At 37.1% G+C, this 22143-nt stretch overlaps 1 protein-coding gene across 1 annotated transcript in view; it reads right to left on the bottom strand.

Annotated features, from left to right (window-relative positions):
* CDKAL1 (CDK5 regulatory subunit associated protein 1 like 1) overlaps positions 1-22143 on the bottom strand; it is a 427425-nt gene that overhangs the window by 210546 nt on the left and 194736 nt on the right. The window lies entirely within an intron of this gene.

Here is a 22143-nt window from a genome sequence, read left to right as displayed (position 1 = left end):
ACCATCACTATGCACGCTGATTACAAGTATCAATCCATTTCATTTTCATACACCTCTGCAGTCGTACAGCATTCAACTGTGAAAATGCAGCACTCTCATCACTTCTAAAACAAGGCCCATGCTGATAAACAGCAGTGGGCAAATTATTTGTCACTCTGTAGGGTGCCAGTAGGGTTTGATAAAGATGACATCACTCCCATTTTACCAATAACAATGACACTAACAAGAACATGTAATCAGCAAGCCGCAGTGCTTGGTCTAGCTGTGGCAGGTGCAACTCTTTTTATGCTAGAAGTAAGCCAGCCAGCATTCACTTCCAGCACAAGTACAGAACTATTTCTTTTATCAGAATGTTAAGCAGAAGTTGGCTTCCATAAGGCACTGCAGCTGCTGTCGCTGCTTCTACAGATGCTTTCATTAATTTTATCAAGGACATACTGAACCAAGTGCTTGATCAGCACAATGGCTATTTAGGAACAGCTGGAGAAATGAAACAATTAACTTAAGGAGACTATGCAAGCCCAATATGCAAATTAAAATAATTAAATAGCAAAAAATACATTAAAATACATGTAAGAATTGAGCACAAATCTTTATGAAGCATGAGTTGCAGTGGCGGAAGCGGCTGAGAAAGAAAAGACGAGCTTCAGAGCTCTTTATTATGTCTAAATAAAATACCTGTAACCTGTAAAATTATCCATGTCACAGAAATGTTAACATTATAATTCCTACTCTATGCTCATATACTTTTAAAAATAAGTTACAGTGAAGGATATTGCAGTTTATAATAAACAAGCATGAAAGCAACTTTGCAGTCCTCACAGAACTTTCATTTTATTACTTGCTGTGATGGTATTTTTTGCTCCAGAATACTAGAAATTTTAAAATGTTATTTCTTTTATGACAACTTTACTGCTTGGAGTATTTAAAGGACCAAACACTGTACTTAATATACAAGACATAAATTATGTTTTATTTATCCATCTTCAAAAAAGAACTTAATATTGCACTTTTAGAAAGTATTTTAAAAAATATTTCCATTTGCTTGCTTGCTTCTTATTCACACTCTTATGGATAAGCAAACACTGATACCTGGTTGATTAAACCTCCAAGAAAATTTCTATCCCCATGTTTGCAAAGAACTTTCCACCTAACAGTAGAAGTTGAGTAGCTGAAGTTTCATCTCCCTGCATCTTCAGGTCCATCCAGCGACCACCCCTCACAGGTTTTTGAAAAAGCAGCAACAGAGAAATTGGCATCAGTTTTATTAGCCTCCCTTCTTCTGCTCAGGATACTAAGGGGTTTCTGCAACACTATTATTCTGTCTCATTGCTGCAGCCTGTAAAATACAAGCAGGCACAGGTACTAGCATATTTACAAAGGAAAAAGAAACAGTCCTAGGGAATGGTAAAATAATACAGAGTATCCTTCCCCTCCTCACAGCCAGCAGAAGATCTGGGACAGGCCAACAGTAATTTCTTTACAAAAGCGGTCTGGGTAACTTTAGTGAAGTCAGCTCAGACAGCTGCAGCCTGCCCAGTGCAGATGCGACAGAGCAGCCTGGATGCTGCCCAGAGAAATCACTCCTCTGACTTTGGGAGTAAATTTCGCCTGGACGCGCCATTTGAATCTCTCTCCTTCCTACACCCAAGAATGGCAAGATGTTTCTCCTTGTAGGGAAGGCAGAAAAACGTATCATACTTAGACAAACTGGAAAGCTCTACAGGAGGAAAAAAGGTAAGTCTGCTACACACTCCCAGTAGCTGTCTGCACTTGACATTTACAAGGTTTAGCAGAAAATGTAGTTATTTTCAGTAATTAACTAAATTAGTCCACAAGTACATGAGTTTCCAGAGAACATGAAATAAACCTTCATAGACTAACAAGAAGATCTTCTAAAACCCCGGAGTTTCTGAGCAAGAATGTCTTCTCTACTGGCAATGCAAAATTAACTTTCTTGAACTTTCCATTAACCTCTTCTCTTCCATATCCTCCAACCAGAAGCACTACTTATTAAGCTTTGCTATAAATAAGCACATTTTAATGTGTTCTACACAAAATTTTGTTCATGTCAGAAGTGTTTAAATGAAAGTACTCAGCACAGCTGAAAAAGAATCACATCATAATACAACATTCGCTTGTGTGCATAATGCAGTCCACACAAATTTTAGTTTAAATACATAAAGGTAAGCTTTGTTCACAAGAAGCACTATTCCAAGAGTATTATATAGTACTTGCACTAGACAGATCCCTGTTAAATGAATGCTACGACTATCTGATTTCTTCCAGCGAGACTCTGCAGGTAAAAAATTAAATTTTAAAAAAATTGTTCCTAGTAATGTTCAATTCTTGTTCGAAAAGTATGTCAGCTTATTGTTTATCCAAAAGCAATGAAAAGGCCTACTCTGTAATCAGTAGGATTCCTCCTGTGCAACTGAGAAGGGGTTTGAAAAAAAAAAACCAACCAAAAACGAAAGCTGGAGAAACTGGATTTTCCTGCTCTGCAGAGAATTCATACACATTAAAAATCATGTATTTTTCATCTTTATATAGCAAATTTTATTTTGATACACACATATCTACCAAGCCTTCCAATCAGCTTCCTTTCTCTTGCTGTTACCTTTGCCTTTCCCTAAATAATTTGGGAACTTATGGGGGTTTTGCTGCATACAGAAGTTTGAGCAGTCTAGATTCTGGTGAGCCAACTGCAGAGCAAGCCTTCAAAACGTCCAGTTAAGAAAGAATGCCTTGTTCTGCTCTCAGAAGGGGTGTTCCACTCCCCCCCTGCTCCTGGCTGGGCAGCAGTACCTTGGGAGAGGGGAAGCCCTGACTTTTCAAGGGTGACACAGATTTCACCTTTATAATTTACAAAAGTTTCTCTCCTATTTCTGAGGTCTGGCTCACATGGCACAACTATAAAATTTCACTTACCACAGTACACACGACGATACAAGCAGTGTAACCACCATGAGATACATTCAGGCTATCACGCAACGGGGATGCTTAAATAAAGATGACTGAAAGCATGCTGGGCCACGGCAGCTACAATCATTTCAGTATCTATCGTTGTGTCAACTTTCAAATCAGTGCCCAGTAACATGCAAAGCCTCCATATTAAGGAAATGAGTACAGGATTTTCTGTCTCCTTGGATCATTTCAGGAAGCTATACTTTTATGCGATGGTATATTGAAAGGTAACATCTGCCATTACGTGGAAAGATAAAAACAGAAGAGAGAGGTAAGTTTTCAAGCTTGGACTGTCTTCAGGCTTGGGGAGGTTCCATCTTATCCCAGTTTTTTTTCCATCATCCCTGCGCTTCTTACCTCACCGCAATTTGATAAGAAGTGGATCTGGCGGTTTTTCCTAAAAACTAACCTGTGAGCAAAGCACTAACCCATTTCCATAACAATAACGATGTGTACGGGTTAAGGAAAGAGATGCTTTCAAATGTCTTCTTCCTCTTCATTGCAACATCATCGTACACTTCATTCAAGAATTGCTTCAAAAGCTCAAGACACCACGTATAAAGCTGACACTAGGCTGTTCCCCATGACAGATCAGACAGCTGAGCTCATACCCACTGAACTGCAGTGCCACAGGACAGGAGTTTATGCGGAAGCAAGACAATAATCTGTGTCAGTGTAACACACGTCTCTGTGCAGCATTTTGGTGAAAACATGCTCATTACGTGTACTCCCCGTTTCCTTACCCCTCAAACACAGCAACTGAACTTATTTCAAAGACAAGCTGGCTTACTGTTTTAGCATCATTTTTTTCTAATTCATCTTTGGAAATAAAAAAATAATTGCAAGAGAAAAGAAAGCCATATCCATGCATGACAAAAACACCGTTTGTGCTATCAAGTCCTGTAAAAAATGACATTTTTCTCATGTCCTTTGCACCTGGTGTATCTCTGGTATGTAAGGTGCCAAATATTTTTTTTTCTTTTCTTTTTTTTTTTTTTTTTTTTTTTTTTTTGGTGGGGTGGGGATTGATTCATCAGCATGACAGCTTCTGAGAAACTAGCTTCACAGTGAAGTATAAAAGTAAAGTGTCTCTGCTAAAAAGTCTGCAGTCAGCTGACATACATTAACCTCAGAACTGAAAACTGATATAAAAACACTTTCTAGACAGCCTGAAAAAAAATCGTATCTGTGTACAGAAGCACATTAAGTTCATAGCTTACTATGTATATACAATTTTTTGAGTGTCATACAAAAATCAATGCAACAATCATACACCTTCATCACTATAATCCACTAATAGAGAAGACTGAAGGAGTCATAAAAATAAGTAATGGATTTTGTGATGAGCATAAACTCTCATCACATTTTTTTATTAGGAATCAAGACTAAAGAAATTAGTTCAGCGTGGAAATAATTGAATGTATAAAACAATTTGATTTTCACCTACAAAGCAAATAATGATTTGTGTATTTTAATGCAGCAAAAAGTTCGAGGTGCTTGAATATTTTACATTAGATACTCTCTCTCCCCTAAATGCTCATTTTGTGAAACAACTGAGAAAAAAAACAAAACCCAGCCCTGTCCAGAATGCCTAGCAGCATGGCCACAGAGTACAAACACTTTCCACTTCTGAGTACCTCTGATATTTGACAACTATACGAGCACTTGAACATCATTTATCATGTTTATTTTTAATAGCTCTCCCTGGGCACAGTTGCCTTGGATGCCAATCTTCTTTTCTTTTGCCTCCTGTAAATATTTGAAATAGCTATTCATTAACAGTTGCAGATTTATTCAGCACTGTTATACTGCTTCTGAATTGGAAATAGCTTTTATTTTTCTCTCCCTATCTTTTGGCTGATCTGAAAAAAAAAAAAAGGAAAAAAAAAAAAAAAGCCTGCTGTTTAGGTTCAGTCTGTCAGGATTTAAATTATGCTCCAGCTGAGAGCTAATCAAGGGTATCTGACCTGGTTTACAAATAAACCAGGAACAAGAGTGTTATTTTTCCTTTTTCTTTGGGGCACTGGCTCTATAGATGAAAACAAACCATGAAGAGGTCACAAATACAGTTGCCCTAAGTTAAAGCAAAAACAACTGGTTTTCACAGGTACATCAGGTTATCTGCCTAAAGGTTCTGGAGTGTCCTAAACCCTCACTGACAGCTCCCACACCTAGCTTCCGTGCAATACTTGAATTTCAGATTTCAGTATTTGAATACAATGTACACAGCATTAAAAAGGCATCTATTTAAGCTATCAAGACACCCTGGTGTGCGCATCAGGAGTCACACATATCTGTGCAAATCACAGCTCTTATTTACATGGGGCGATATTGCAGAAACAATTTTCCAGCACCATTCAATGTGATTACTCCCGATCTATTCCCACATACAACCAAACTGTGTATAAATGTCATCTCTAACATCTGAGTGGAGCAAGCGGTACAGGACCCTTAGAGCACGCATTTTAAGATCTATTTGCTTTGGATTTAGAATAGAGGCCACAGAGCTCTCAAAAATGTACAGGTGCAAATTATACCTAAATTCTCACTTCCTTAACATTTTAATAACAAGATTAAATTTTTGAACATCAGGCAGTTGTTCACGTGAGGGGGTTTTAAGAGAAGAAAAACTGCAGCCAGGTTTTGCCCAATGAAAACAGCCACTAACGTGTGCATACATTATAACTAGCTTCTCTCAGAAGGCTGCTAAAAAGCTACATAATACATTTTGTTTAAAAAAAAAGTGTTGACTGACCAGTCTGACTGTATTAAATGGTACGAATAATGCCAGGGCAGCATGAAAGTAATGTTTTCTTCTACCTAGTCCTGAGCTGTTATTTCACAATCACAGTCACTGTAGCATAACATCTATAGCTGATTTCAAAATACTGTAACTTGCATTGACTTCTGTCTTATCATAGTAAGAAATACTCAAGGGAGGTAAAAAAAGAAGGGACAACAGCTAGCCATGACAGAGATCAATCAAATCTCTAGGAGCAAGCACGTAAATTTATTTTTTCAGAAGATACATTAGCATTCTTTTAGCATTTTCTCACTGTCGTAACTGGGCTTGTCACCACCCGGAGTTTTGCTCTCAATATGACTTCAGTGAACACACCATGAAAGATTAGACAATTTCTTTTTATAACTTACAGATTGTTTATACCTGACATATGCTGTAAGTTGAGCTGTTTGATGTTGAAGTCTCTTGCTTCTGTACACCACATCTTTTTCATGTAATCACTTAGCACTTGGAAAGGACTTAGGGAAAAAGGTAACTCAAACTTGAACAGATCAGGTCTTCATTTCCCATTAAATAATCTGAAAAGTTTCAGTCATATAGTAGCATTAGATATGGAGATGACATGGAGTCAAATCACAATGGTATTGCACAACATAACAGCACCAACACTGTGAGACCCAACAAAACCAGAGAAGGTAAGCCCTCATTACAAAAGGTGGTAGAAAGCAATACTAAAAGGATAATGCACACTTAAAGCAAAACAGGGGAAATTAGGTATTTGCTGAAATACAGCTTAAGAATAGCCATGAATAAGGCCACTAATCAGTTTCTAGTCTAGTGTCCCCTCCCACAGGTTGCTTAACGGAGAATATAAATACAGGCAGCATGAAATATTTGCTAAATACTCAGCAAACTGCAACACTCTCTGTAAGATTTGTTGTTGTTTAAAGAAAATGGATTCTTCTTCCATGCATCTGTTGCATCTCTTCCAAATGTGTAAACTTCCACTATGACCCACGCTAGGGAGTTTCTCAGCTTTAACCACATTATGAGATTAAGAATCCCACTCTGATTTGTTCTGAACCTAGCCTTTACTAGTCACACTTAATGCCTTGAAGCCTGGTGTGGGTTGAGATATCTAACACTACTCTTCGTTTTAAGAAGTAGTTGGCACACTTCCACGGCAGTGGAAGGGGTAATGTGGCACACATGACAGGACTCATTTGGCCCACAAAGAGGAACGCAAAAGGCAGTGTGCAAACATCATGCTGACAGATTCTAGTTCTGTTACAACTCTCACGCTCCATGAAAGAATACTTAGCATATTTCATCTTCAGTAGTCTTTTGAGTTGGATGTTTCGGTGGCACAGGATAACTAACGCTTGATCCTCTAGAAGGCCAAATATCTAGGAGGAGACTATTTACCAAATGATAAAACGAATCATTGCTGTAATTCTGACAAGTCACCTTTGAACATAATAATGGTGACCTATACTGTACTTAATAGGTGGCTGGTGCATCACAGGGCATCTGATTTGTTAAAGTAACAATTTGGATTTGGGTCACCATTCCTGTTCTATAGTAGGAATTGTTCATGATAGTTTCACAGGAGCCATGGAAAGCTCCAAGTAACTGATAGCTGCATAATATGCAAGGCTGGTTGTGATAATCCTCTTACAATATTTTGAAAATATTTTTGCAAAACCAGCAGTAAACACATGCAAAAAACAAGTATTGCCAACAAAGAAACACAACAAGTTCCTATAGCTGAATAAATATTTACAAGGAGTGAGAAAACCAGAGAAGAAACTCCAATGCTTCTATGGCTAAGAAGCCACATAAAACCAATCTTATATTTTCAAATAAAATTAAAGATGGGAACTTTTTTTCTGAAAGTAAGATCAATTAAGACGATACACTGTGCTTTAATTTGAACTGCTTTCAAATTCAACACTAAACACAAACAAACCCAACTTAATCTGTCTGGTAAAGACTTCAACCAGTGGCTGTGGCGTTACTAAATGTCATGTTTTACACTCCATTTCAAATAATGCAAACTTAACAAGAAGATATTTATAAATAAAAGTAACAAACAAGCAATGCTATCCAGCTTTCCTTTGCTGCTGTTCCACCAAATAAGCATGGAAACAATACAACATACACTGCTTTGGTATAAAATAAAGAAGCTTTTAAAGGAATCTCTTTTAAAGAATCATGTCAAATAGCTCTTCTGAGGAAGGCCTAAGCCAGCCAAAGAGTCTGTTAAAAAGCATGAAGACTCTTCACCCATTTCGTTACAAAACATACATAATACAAGCTTTTTTAGTTCTTTCCTCAGAGGGTCCAAACAGTGAAATACATTTTCAAGGCATTACAGTTCACAACAAAAGTGAAAGTGATGTGAAACTGGCTAACAACACTTCAAAAGAAATAAAAACTCGATTATCTATAATCTAAGCACAAGCTCAAAGTGAAAAACCACAAGGGAAATATATTGGCAATAGGGCGAGTTGAACTAAACCCATAGTAACTACTTACCAGTTTGCGTTTGGGAGCTATTTAACGCAGCAGCACTTGGTGCCTACCTTTTATTCTAAACCAGTATAGTTACGGATAGTAAATACATTTCCTCCAAGAATTTATATTCGTACAATACAATATTTAAAACCTGACTCAAAAGTAACTTTAAGGTACTGTTTATAACAGTAAAATTACTATCAGTATTAACCAGCAAGACAACAACCACAGCTAGAGTGTATATCCCTACCACACCAGAACAACTCGCGCCTGCTCATTATGGTCTTGCTCCAGTACACGCGAGGTGCGCGAGCTTCCACATGGACGTGACGCCTTTGTATCTCAAGTATATTTTTCAGAAAGACACAGGTGACTTGCATTTGAACTTCACTTTTGTCTCTACTATTCTACTACCACAGTATTTACAGGCACCAGCCAGGAACTAAGAATTCCTGTTGTTTTTTAACAAGTAGAGATCAGCATGCTTTTCCTTCCAAATTTAGCAGCAGCTTTAACACTGGAACAGTGGGATTTTTAAGTCTTCCTAATAACGCAGTGAAAATACAGGCTGAAAGAAGAAACTTCCTATTTTTGAGGAAGTCTATTTCAAGAAGGATGAACAAAATGCATATATAAATGAAAATTATTTTGATATTTGAAAAGTACTTGATATAGTTTTTAAAGGCTTACAAGATCATATTGTTTAGCATACTGACACCGAATTCAGTAACTGATGAAGAAAAGTGTCTATAAATTACTCTGGCTTTTCAAAAGATAGGTGGTTTTGTAATGTTAAGCAAGTACAGTGAAAAAGTAGTAGTTTTAGATAGTTTGTGAGTAACAATTAGCATAGGTCAATTAAAATACACAGCCCAAAGCGAGCAGTAAGTCTGTTTGCTGCAGCCAAGCCTCCTTCAGAACATCAGCTCTGAGAAGTCCCACTGTCAGAGCCTGTAAGTCTGGACCTGTAGTTGTAACTCTTGGTTCTTTCTACAACCTGAGAGCTGAAAAACTTGCACAAGGATTGCACTTCTGTTGCTTTGGGATATCTTGACATGAAGACTTTCTCCCACTGAATCTCCTATGCTAAGCTGCTCTTCAGGCTGCCCAGCTGCTACCTCCATGAGGAAACGTCTCCCTCAGGACCATCTAGCTTTTGTGACCAGCTTGGGGAACTCTGAAGTGTTACTATTCTGGAATCTGGAGGTTCCCAAACCCCATTCCCATTCACTTTCTGATACTATGTCAGACCACTCTATCTTTAGCAAACATATTAAGATCACAATATGAATCACATCAATCTTCCTCAGAGCCATCAAGCAATTATCAACAATGAACTACTATCATGGTATCACTGTAACTTTAATATAGGCAATATAAAAAAATACCCCAATGATTAAACTACCCCTAAACAGTAGTCTTCTTCCCAGCCTTCCTCTGCCTTGAGCAATTCCATCTAATCTTGCCAAATTTGTTGTAACTTTCCTTCTCCCCTTCCTACAGTATCTGAAAATCTCTGTTTTAGAGTTTGGGAAGGTCGGTGGTGAACTCTGCTTGCCCTCCCCCTCCCCCCACCCCCCCCAGTAATCATTCCTTCTCCTGTCTTCTCACTAAAATGCCAGAAGACACTGGCATCACAGTGCACGTGGGCCCATGGAAATCTGTGGATCTCCTAGTAAGTTGTTGAAGAATGAAGCTGGAACATGAGAAGACATCCCAGTGCGCCCAGTATTGGGTGAAGTTTTGTAGGGCCACTTCATATCCCTAGATAAGGGCGCATAGGAAAGAGCAGCTCAGTGATGAGAGAGAAGAGCTTGGGCAGATGGCTACGTCTGTTTTTCCTGACATTCCCTCCAGTCCCTTGCTCTAAAGGTCTAGTACCACTGGGACACTACAGAATTGTGGTACTTCTGCAACATCAGTATCTTGGAAGATTCAAATTGTGTCACTTACTACTGCCACCCTTTGAGGTTTCTAAAACACATGAATAGTCCACTTCAAGCTTTCTCTCTCACAGGACATTTAATTTTAAACCCCAATAAAATTATATTATGAAACCCCCACATCTGACAGAAGCTAGAACAATAGATTTCACCACCTCTAATCACTCAGGTCTGGGCAGGAATGTGGACACCTGAGAGGACACATGCACAACTCCGCAGCCTTTCCCAGAAAGCAAGACCTGATTGTTCTCTCAGTCCAGTTTCTCTCACACCTTTCAAGCAACATAGGCCAACACTGCTGATGGGAGAACAATCCCATCTTCCACTGTCCTCAGCTGCTTATTCCCTACATTACAAGTGTTTATGTGGTTCTGAAGTAAACCAGACTGGAGAACCAGTCCAAGCTCAAATGGGGGGATGGCTGGTTTTGGTTGGGGGGACAGGAGGGAGAGAAGTGGGGAGAACAACGAACATTCAGTTTTACCCCAGAGCAGTTCCCTAGCCTGCTTCACACAAGGAACTCACTCCCAGCAAGAAAACAGGTGGCCTGAAACAACGATGAGGGGGGGATTAAAAAAAAAAAAGAGTGAGGAATGGTGTAAGATGGCAGAAATGCTTATTTTAGTTGCACTATTTGCTTGACGTAGAGCTGGAGCTATAGCTTAGGGATGAAGATCAAGTAGTATTTTTAATTGCATACATTTCTGCTTTGGCTCTTTTGTATTAACCTTTTATTGCAAACAAAAATAAAATGCACCTTTTTCATAAAAATGCAAAATTAAACAGATTGGTTGTCATTCAAGGATTTAAACAGCACAAATGCAAATACTGGAGCAGGAAAATAGAAAGGAATGAGAAGACGGAATTATACAGAGCAAATGTGACCAAAACTTGCTTTTTGTTCTGTTAAAGAAAAAAAATACAACCTTTTTTAAGAGGCTTCTCTGGTTCTTTAAACTGCCAAAGCTAAGAGATTAGTGGAGTCTCACTGTCTGTAAGAGTCTTAGTCAGGCATGCAAAATAAGTATTCACATACATTTTATATTCTTCTTTCCAGCACTGTAAGCTACAACAACCCATGCACAGTCAGAAACACTTTATAAAAAAGCAACATTACAAGGTTTGATGAAGTCAAAAAGGTAATCTGGTCATGCTAGGAGAAATTCTGGCAACAGTGTCAATACATCTGGCAAGTTATCCTCTGGACAATGCCCATGTACATCTGACAATAACTTACAGAGAAGACAGCATCCTAAACCAATATTTGTCTGGATTTTCAGAAAATATGCATTTTATTTCATATTACAGCATTAATGGGCTTTATATTTTGGAACAGGCAACCGTGACATGAACATTCCAAAGCATCCAAGAAAGCCATTTAAAGTTATTCAAACTTACTATAATAAACCCTATAGAGAGGAAATTAGTACTTCCAGAAATACAAATCAGTATATACAGACTTCAATTCCTGAGGAAAACGTTTCGGGGAACAGGATTTTTTGCAAGTTTCAGGGGGATAGCTCCTCCCTAAATCAATGACCATTCCTTGTTACTGCACTGCCTGTCTCAGTCTTTCACAAATAACACTTTCCTCTCTTATCCCATACAAGACCCTGGACAACATCTCGGTAGTAAATACAGTGTCTGACTGCTTATGAGCCTGAATCCAATCACATAGTATTCTACTGTATTTATCTTCAATTGTTTACACCATGACATTGTAAACTCTTTGAGGCAAGCTCCTTTTTTTTTTTTTTTTAAAAAAAAAAAAAAGTATACAGTATATAAACAGTAGAATCCCAATTATACAAACATTACACAGTGCCTAAGTGGTTTCTCTTGCAAGGGAAGAGCCCAGTTACAGTTTTGCACATTACACTGCATATTTGCAAAATCCATTGTGATTCATCTACATCCTAATCATGGCATGCACATGATTTTTTTGGCAAATTAACTGTTATGGCATGTTTGTTATATGAGGCTGCAACATGGACAATTAAACTGATTGGCTGGACTAAAATCTCTGTCAACACTAGAAGAAGGCATTAACCCAGGAAGCAAAAGAGAAGGAGATTCCCCTTCTCATTGCTGATGCCTAGGATCACAGCCGACCTGGCAATAAGGAAAAAAGCCCATAATGCATGAAATTGGCCTAAGGTATGGAGCACGCCTACAAAATCAAAGTCAAAATCTACTGAGTCTCAACAAAACCCATTTGAACCGAGCACACACACACACACAAAAAGTGACCTGAGGCAAAATATCTACCACACCAAGGCATAAAGGCCTCCATATCTTTTCAATAACAAAAGGTTTTGTTTCTCAACTCATCCAGAACAACATCTTTTCCCTAATGCAATTCTTGCAAATAGATTATTTTAACTAGAAGTATCAATTAAAGTTTAAAAGAATTACAAAGAAATGGCAGCAAGATGATATTACTGAAAGTTCTTGGCAACTATAAAATTAGAAGATGCCATGATCCACGCACCCTTAATAAAAATATTAACAACATTTTAAACTAAATCTGAGCCTTCTGCTGATTCTTAGAATTTCTGTGAAAAACAGTGGCATGTTGTGAATCCCAGAATCCTTGGTGGCCACAGGGCATAGATATGATCACTATGTATAATATTTTGATGACAACATCAAACATACCACAAGCGCACTGCAGAGTGATCAGCCTGTGGCAACAGATCTTGAAAACAACAAATTTATTCTGCGTGAGTCTATCACCTAGCATGTGCCATAGGTTTGAGGCGTTCTGACAGTAGTGGACTGCCGACATATATAACACACTACAAATCCACAAGGATGGCTACATGATTTTTAGACCAAAGTCAGCTCACATCTGGCCAGCTCAGAAGGAGACTTCAACTCTAACTACAAAAGACCAACTAAAAACATGCAGAGGAACAGTAATTTTAAAAAATACAATTATTTTTAATAAAGCAGTGGTGTAAGACACACATAAATACAATTTAACACTAATCACAGGTCATAACGAGATGAATGAAGGAAATTATCTCCTCACTAAGGCTATGTGCAGGAATACATGGAACTGGAAACTCATTCACCATATAGCAAACAGGATGTAAACATAGTATCATCTTTCAGGACCAATGACCAAATACAAAAGAGAAACTTAAAAAAAAAGAAAAGGTGTAAATGAAAGGTGCATTATTGTGACAATATGTCTGAAATGAGGGGAAATTCACTGCCGTAATGCAGTTTTGAGAAATTCTGGCGGGGATAAGAGGAGGAACACCTTCAGCTGGACCAGAAAAAATAGGGCAGCTCAGTCATCCAGCTGAAGATATAAAACTTTCTGTCTTGAATGAAACTTGCCTAAGAATTTCTACAACTATGGCGTTAGATTAATACTTGCTGCCTGTAAAAGGAACTAGCATAGATCTCTGCTCAGGTATTCTAATGCATAAGTTGAGCATGTAACAACCTAGAACTGAAGGGTTGAGTTGGAAGGGACCTACAACGACCATCGAGTCCAACTGCTCGACCACTTAAGGGCTGATCTAAAGTTACAACACGTTCTTAAGGGCAATGTCTAAACGTCTCCCCACCACTGACCGGCACAAGCCATCCACCACCTCGCTAGGAAGCCTGTACCAGGATCTGAGCACCCTCTTGGTAAAGAAACAGTTCCTCATTGTAAGTCCAAACCTCCCCTGAGGGACGCAGCTTTGAGCCATTCCCATCTGTCCTGGCACCTGATCTCAGGGAGAAGAGCTCCGCATCCCTCTGTCCCCTTCCCCTCCTCAGGGAGCAATGAGGAAAAAAGCTAGACACCAATATATAATGTAACTGCCAAAGTATTTCTCAAGAAAAATTAAAAATAATGCAGAGGAACCTGTTATGCAACAAGACACGCTGAAGACAACAGAAACAACTGTGACGTATTGGTAAGATTCACTGTATAAAAGAAACACGTACCAAAAACACAATAGGGAATTTCTTTCTGAGCCAAGAGGAGAGCTTATTAAAACTTCTAATTTTCTTACTCAAATTAAGCTTGAAAATGTCTTGTTGTAATTATGTTATTTATTTGTTATTTACGTAAATAACAAAATACTGTTATTTACTACTAACAGGGCATCTTTTTATCCTTTTAAAAATATGGGGTTTTTTTAATTAATTAAAATAAATATATTTTAAAAATAAATAAATAAAAATTAGATATAAATAAAATTCAATGTATTTAAATATAAATAAATTTTAAATATATAAATAAATATATAAATATCCTCTTTCTTCTATGAATTTACCCATGTGTGTTTGAAGTTACACAGCAGTTTTTACATACCTGAAGACATTGCTTCTGATCACTACTGATGGAATGCAACGGTATCTTTTTCTTTCAGGATCATTAGAAAAGATGACATGGGGACATGAAAAACTAATTCATTACACTACCCTAAGAAATGACAAGCTGGTACCAAAATATTTGTCTTGGCCTAAATAGACATAATTGCACATTAGCAAAGTCAGCAGGAAAAACTTAAAACATTCATAAGATACAAAAGACAATACAGAAAGAATTTTAATAACTTAATAACAAAAACCTAGCTCTTTAGCCATAGCCAAAAAGCACAGAAGTACAAAGAGTTGTTTATCAAAATGTCTCAAATACAGCAGCCCAAGCTCCCTGGAATGCAGCTTCAAGTTATACTTGAGGAACAGTATTAGAATAAAGCTTACTTTTCCAAGAAGCCAGTAAAAAGGCTGACAGAAGAGGTTTATCTTAGAAAAACACTGTCACCATTCTCCTCCTTCCCCAAAAATAATAAAAAAAACCCCAACATAAGAGAACACTATGCATCAAAAAGCTGGGTATGAACCAAGATTATCTGTGATATGGAAAATACTGCTCTTCCAAAAGATTCAATTGGAAAGGACTTGAAAAATGAGATGGAGTTTAAGTTTTTTAAAGGTAAAGAGTATTTCTTTGAAAAAGATTTCCATATAAAATTTTCCTGTCTTGTATGTTTTATAATCTATGTATCAGACAATTTTTTATTCTATAAATCAGAAAACAGTGAAGCAAAACCATTTTGGAAAAGAAGATTCAAGCATTACATTATGCAATGCTAAATTCAGCTTTTTCTACAAACCTTTGTGGTTGAATTCAACATATTCCTGCCAAAAATTCAGCATTTGGAGAACTTTTATATTCCAATAGAAAAGCATTCCATAAGAAAGTTTAAAACTAAAAAATGGGCATGGACTTCAAACTCTTACAAGGTCATTCTTCCTGCTAAAAGAGAGCAAGTAGAAGTCAATATATGCTACACCTCAACTTACCGTTTCATATCAGATATTAAGTATGGAGGTTTTTTCCGTCTGAGGTTTTTATGGGGCCATACATACTGTGACTTAAGCACAGGAGAACACAAGAAAAGGAACAGCCAACCAGCACCGAAGTTTCACATTTCTTTGTTACAAGGAAATTTTGTTTGGCTTTTGCAACCCCTTCTGGAGGTGTTTAAAGCATACTAACATTTGCTTATTCACTCTCAAGTTTTTCATAGTGTGGGTAAGGCAGCAAAAAAGAATAAGATATGGTCTGCATTTACAGGTTAAACCTGCCTTTATCTTGGCTTCCCTTTTGCTATAAAGGGCACAGCATGGAAAAGTGCCTTGAACTTAACTTTTTTAATTTTATACGCAACTTTTTGTTATGCTGCCTTGGGCAATGACTGGTAATCAATACTAAAAATTTTGCTTTTCTGATACTGCTTTTGCTGAACAGTAACAAATAGTTGCTAAAGTTTAGCTTACAGCTTTTGGGGAACAAGCATCATTTCTGTACAAAAATCATTAAACTTTCATAAAGAAAGAAAATTTCACAAAATTTCAAAATGCTGAAATATTTCAAATGAAATGAAAGTGAAATGTTTCACTGTACATGTTTTATACTGTAAACCATTTCCTTAAAAAAAAAAAAAAAATACCACCCTACTTACAAATGTTATGTTTGACCTATATTTTAAAATCCAAGGGGTACTCTGAAAACCAAACAAAACATTCAAGTTTAACTAAATATTTAATCCAATTCAAAATGAAACAAATCCTTTTATTTGGAGAACAACCAAGCAAATGTATTTCAGTACTATACAAAGCAGATTTCCCAATCTTTACAAAAGACAACTGAATTAAAAGAGACACAGTAAAACAACACTTCCAAAAGAGACGTCCACCTAATTCAACTAATTGATTAGTTGTCTGCCATTAACACGATATAATTTAGTTTTTTATGGTATTTAACAGTATATATATGATGATGTTTTTCTTTCCCTTTCTTTACCACACAAAGCACGTCCCAATCTGTCCTTACAACTGAACCGTTGTCTTTGACTGTGTTTGAACCATACAGCACAGACACAATTTCTGGGGGTTCCCAAGTATTTTCAAGCATAACTCCAACAGAAACTAACCGACAGTCACAAAATCAGCATCAAGGATCAGTTTGCACATTGTCAAGATGTGAGTTTATACGAACAATGGAAACTCAGTTCCCATACATCAGTGGGTAACACCACTGCACTTTTTTTGTATTGAATTTGTTATCCAACAGGTTTCTCAACACCCTCTTCATCACATGGCTAGTATGGAAGAAGAGTTAGCACAGAGTGAGCTTTCTATCAGGAGTGTTGCAGAAATCGCTGAATAAAATTTAGGAGAAAGCAGCATGAGAAAATTCTTGACTTCTGATAATGCTGCTAGGCTGCAGAAAAAAACATCAGTGTGGGTACAACAGAGACATACACCTATTTGACAGAACATTGACACTAGGAGGGCAAAATTATTAGTGAGCAAGGAATTAATATTACTTAAGAAAGATTTCCTGGGGGATGCTTAGGATCATTAACAAAGGCCACACTGAAACAACTAAGACAGCTTTTGCACTCCTGGGTCTGTGTCCAGGCTCCGAGCAAGTGTGTATTTTGCATTAAGGAGAGACCTGCATATACAACAGCTACTCTCTCTACAGTCTTAGTTTTGCCCCCCAAGGACCCTGAGTACACAGCCCAGGTCTCCATCTGGGTGAGCGGGCACCATGTCCCTCTCAGCACGTTCAAAGACCAAATCTACTATTGAGAAGATGTAGCCTAAGCATCCTAATTCGGTACTGCGTCTGCCAGTTAATGGGAAACCAAGACCATTTCTGCTGCTTCGTATTTGTCCTGTCATGAATGGCAGCTGCTCTGAAAACATACAGAGAGCTTACTGGTAGTCATGCAGGAAGAAAAACAGTTGACAATTAATAAAGCAGTATATGTCTTGACAGCACTCACCAGAACTACTAAAACCAAAAACACTTAGCCAAACTCACAGTCATCTGAAAAGCGCTGCAAACCAGTCACATTATAGAAAATTAATCCTTATCATTATGCACAAACATCTGTTTACAGTAATACTTGTAGAGAGCGAAATATTTAACATTAATCTCCTTTAAACTCTCAACACTTCAAAATATACAAGATTAGAGATAATTGCTAAAGACAACTAATGAAAGTCAAGAGCCACAATCTTCATTCAGATAGCTCCCCTGCTTTATGATGCTACATTTTGTCCAAGATTTGCTAAACAGAAGCGTTATTCAGAATTCAACGCCACGCATGCCTGTGAACGATCATGCAAATAACAGAATAATAAGAAATGATATTTTGCCACTGCAATTATTCATCCAGAAGCGATTGTTCTGCAAAGCTTGAGGATATAAGAAAAAATGTCTCCCAACAGGACCTGACTTCCTGGTTGCTACCATAAAATAAGCTAATATAGTAGTAATTATACAGTGTATATTTTAATAGCAGTATATTCCCTGCCATCTGCAACAGGCATGTAATGCTAAAGAAGTATAATTTTGTACTGGTACATGCAGAAGATTTTAATTCTAAACTAGAATGAAATAACAGCCAATTCCATAAAACTATTTGTAACTTTAACTTAGTTTGCTGAACAAGCACAATTGTTTGCAATACAAAGTCCTATCTTTGCTCAGAACGTCTTTCACATATGTAAGGTTTACAAATCACCAGGTATCAGTTATATATCTTTTTATGGTCACTAAAATCCCATTAAAAGGAAAAAAAAAACCAACTTAAAGTCTTGCAATTTAGCCAAAGCTATTCCAGGACAGCACTCCACACAACAGTCAAAGCACAGGCTTGTTTAACTTTTGTGTCTCCTTGGAACACTGCTCACCAATGGCAGCCACCCCAGCCTTCCACTTCATATACTAAGCAAAAACACATTGTTATACATAAAGTAGCTTTGGGAAGGAAAGAAAGAGCTCTCTCATAACTGCAAATGCAATTCCCTAAAATATAGCATTGAACATGCTATAGCAAATTTTGAAAAAAACTCATACTACTAAATTGATGACACAAAGAAAGCGCTGTATTATCAGCTGTAGAAAACCTCTTTGCATAAACAACCTTACAGTAGACATTTGTTCTCTACTCAAAGACCACTTTACTATATTCTGCAATACTTTTTCTTTTACTAGCTGTCTTACAGAAGTCTGCTATATAATGTGATTTGACAAGGCCGTTCATGGGAAAAAAATGATACAACTACAGAAACTACTTACTAAAAGTTGAAATGTACAGAAAAAACCAATAATGTCAAAAAAGTGAAAACCTCAATAGTCTACTTGAACAAAATACTCTGTCTGAAACTGAAAGAAAGTTTGTGAATTATTAAAGTTGATGTGAGTCATAACTTCAAAACTACTATGGAGGTCAGACAGGAGGCATAAACCCATACAAAGTGTGCAACAAACTCGCTTTCACTACACCTTAACACTTAGTCCAATGCATTACAAAAGTATGCATCATCTCCTAGAAACCTGCAACACACTTAGATTTTGTGCACATGATAATGAATTTAAGATATTAAAATAAAATACAAAAAGCAAAATTATTTCAGAGGTTGGAAAAGTACAAGACACAGGTGATATCTGTTCAGTCATGATGCTTTCAGCCACCTCTTTTTAATCAGTTGATTTGAGTCAATTTTATGCTTACACAAATAATCTGAACACATATATAAATTATTACAGCTTTGTCATCTGCTCTCATCTAGTTACCACTCGGCAGAATATTAAACTTTCTTTTTACAAAACTAACCAAAATGATACAGGCTTGGACCTTAAAATACACTGAAATAAATACCAATTTACCTACACAAAGTATGCAAAACTCTCAGAAAAACAGCAGCTAGAGTCAGAGAACTAAATTTTGACTAAAAAGCCTAAGAGTTTCAAAACTTCAGAAGTCACCTTGGAGACAGACATCAAAGAGAGAGATGACTGCCAGGTACCACCTTACAGCTGCTGTCAGAGATCACGTACCTTATTATTAGCCACCCAAGACCAGACCACTGACTACTTGAAATGGCTTGCAGCAGAGTAATGCAGGCTATATTGCAGCTTAGAAATATTTTATACACAGAGATATTCTACCCAGAGTCTGCAGTACAGAAGTGACTGAAGAAAAATTGGGAGTATCTGATCACAGCACTTGAAGCCTGTCCTGGCAACCTACTGCTGCTAAAAATACTGTTTCTAGATGTTAATTGCAATCTTACCAAAGTAAGATCACTTGAAGAAAGCATTTTGGAGAAATTTTTTGTGCAGAGATTTAAGGATCTGTAACAAAATGTCCTTAAATACAGCTCTTCTAATCCATTTTCAACGTATTCAGCAATTGAAGCCTCTCACCTTTGGGGCCCGTGAAGTTGCGTACTGTAAGAATGCATGCACACAATCCACCGCAAATGATACCATCTCTTTTCTTACGTGGCTTGAAGGTGCTGTTATACAAAATCATCACGTACTGTTTTGCCGCTGTTCTTCTAAGACACCTAAGTTCTACCAAGAATAATTCCAAAGTGGAAAAAACTTTTCATCACACATCTGTACCTATTTCTCACTACAGCCTCAGCAACACATCTGCTGAAAAAACCCAGAAGTGATTGCTGAAGAGATTGTGGCTCAGTCACTCAGCAAGAACTTTCATAATGACTTTGAATTGCTTAAGTCTTTCCCTGGATTGATGAAGTTTCTGCAGCCCAGCTGCAGCAATAAATTCTCCATACACTGCATACTAAGTATCTGACTATTTCATGCCTGTTTCTAAGTATGAGAAAGCTGGGGGCAAAGTCTGTCATTTTACAACTCAGTACTTGCTTCTTTCCTTATGTCCTCTAACAAAGGTACTAGTGTAAGGCCAAATAAGAATAGAACTCCCTGGAGAGGCCTGCTGTGAGACACGTCATAGCATTTCTCCAAGAAATTTCAAAACAATAGCTTAAGGGCAAGTTTTTCCATTAAAAATCAAGTTATTTTGAAAGAGTCAATATTTATAATAAAGGCCACAGTACAACAGATGAATTGAATTACTGAATTTTCAACCCAAGTGTACAATATTTGAGGTTCAAAATACTTTCCAAAATTTCACATTTATTGTCTGCAAAGACAAACAAAACTTGAGTTTTCTTTCCTGTTATATCAAGCAAATACATCTCTATGTTCATTAATGTGGACTTTAAGGCATGTAAATACAACTATAACAGGACAGACAAGTCTGATTTTTTTCTTTCCTTACATACAATAAATCTAAATAGAATTTAAATAGTTAACTTAAGAAAGACCGTAATCCTGACTGTAATACCCATCTCTTCTCTTTGTCATACTCCTTTGCTGAATTGTTCAAAGTTTCTTTAGAGCATTTTGACAACTATATAATGCTATCAGAATAACACTATTCTTATGCTACTCAATATAAAAGTACTTCAGAATTACACCTGGGTGAAAGGAAAAGAATGTAGTGTTCCTTTTCTACCTATATGTCTTGCTATCACCAGGCATTTACTTGTGTCTGGAAATTAATGCATAATAATAACCATAACCATCAAACTTCCTCCTGCACAGTGAGTACTCAGCGATTTCAACATCGCCTGTCTTGCACTACTGAAAACTTCTAGCTTTCTGAAACGTTTCCTGAACTGCTTCTCCACCAAAACAATAAGTGTATTTATACTTCTTGTATTTCAGCTACTGACCATTTTATAATATGCACACAGATTTTGGAAACTTGACCTGCTAAAATAAGAAATCTGAGACATGACAGGATTTCTGCTTATCATAACAGACAATCCAATTCACAGCAACAGCAGCATTACTTGTACAAATTTAAGCGATAGGAGACATTTTATGGCAATTGCAGATAGGCTTCATGGAAGAAAAGAGAGGAGCTTGGCTTTTAACAAAAGCAAAAGGCATTTACAATCTTAAACAAGTACTTTGTGTGTGGATAATGTAAAATTTGAAATTTCTGAATGTGGGTTTTGATTAGGAAAAGGATTCTTCCTTGCACACTACTGACAGGAATAGCCAAAAGTTCATCACTGACCTAAATAAGGTTCATTATGGATCCCTAAATAAGGATGGATTTAAAAACACGCTGAATCATTAGAGACCTATTTCTTACTGGAACACTTGCAACATTCAGAGCCGTAAGTGAAACCCGATGCATGTACTGTTTGTACATCTACAGAGGACATGACATCACATGTTGGATTTATTGTTCTACTTTTGATTCATACTACTTGATACAAAAATGGAAGGAGTTGCGATGCCTGAATTACCTCAGTATTTTTTTTAATATACATTTAATCCTTCAACATGGCACACAAACACCAAAAAAAAAAACCCCACCAAAAAAAAACCAACCCACACCTGTGCCTTCACAGAGTCTGTATCACAAATGAATACTGGCATTATTTGGAAACCTGTGTTTTTGAAACACTGGCAAAATTCAGATATAAAGAACAAATATTAAGGTACAATAAAGCTATCATAACTACCAGGCATACAAGAGTTTTAGGCAGATACTGGCACAGGGTACTCTACTGCAGGAAAATCTTTTTATGTTTGATTGGATCCAT

This window comes from Falco biarmicus, chromosome 3 (genome assembly GCF_023638135.1).
Source record: "Falco biarmicus isolate bFalBia1 chromosome 3, bFalBia1.pri, whole genome shotgun sequence".
Taxonomy (NCBI): Eukaryota; Metazoa; Chordata; class Aves; order Falconiformes; family Falconidae; genus Falco; species Falco biarmicus.
This window is presented reverse-complemented; position numbering and strand designations above follow the sequence as displayed.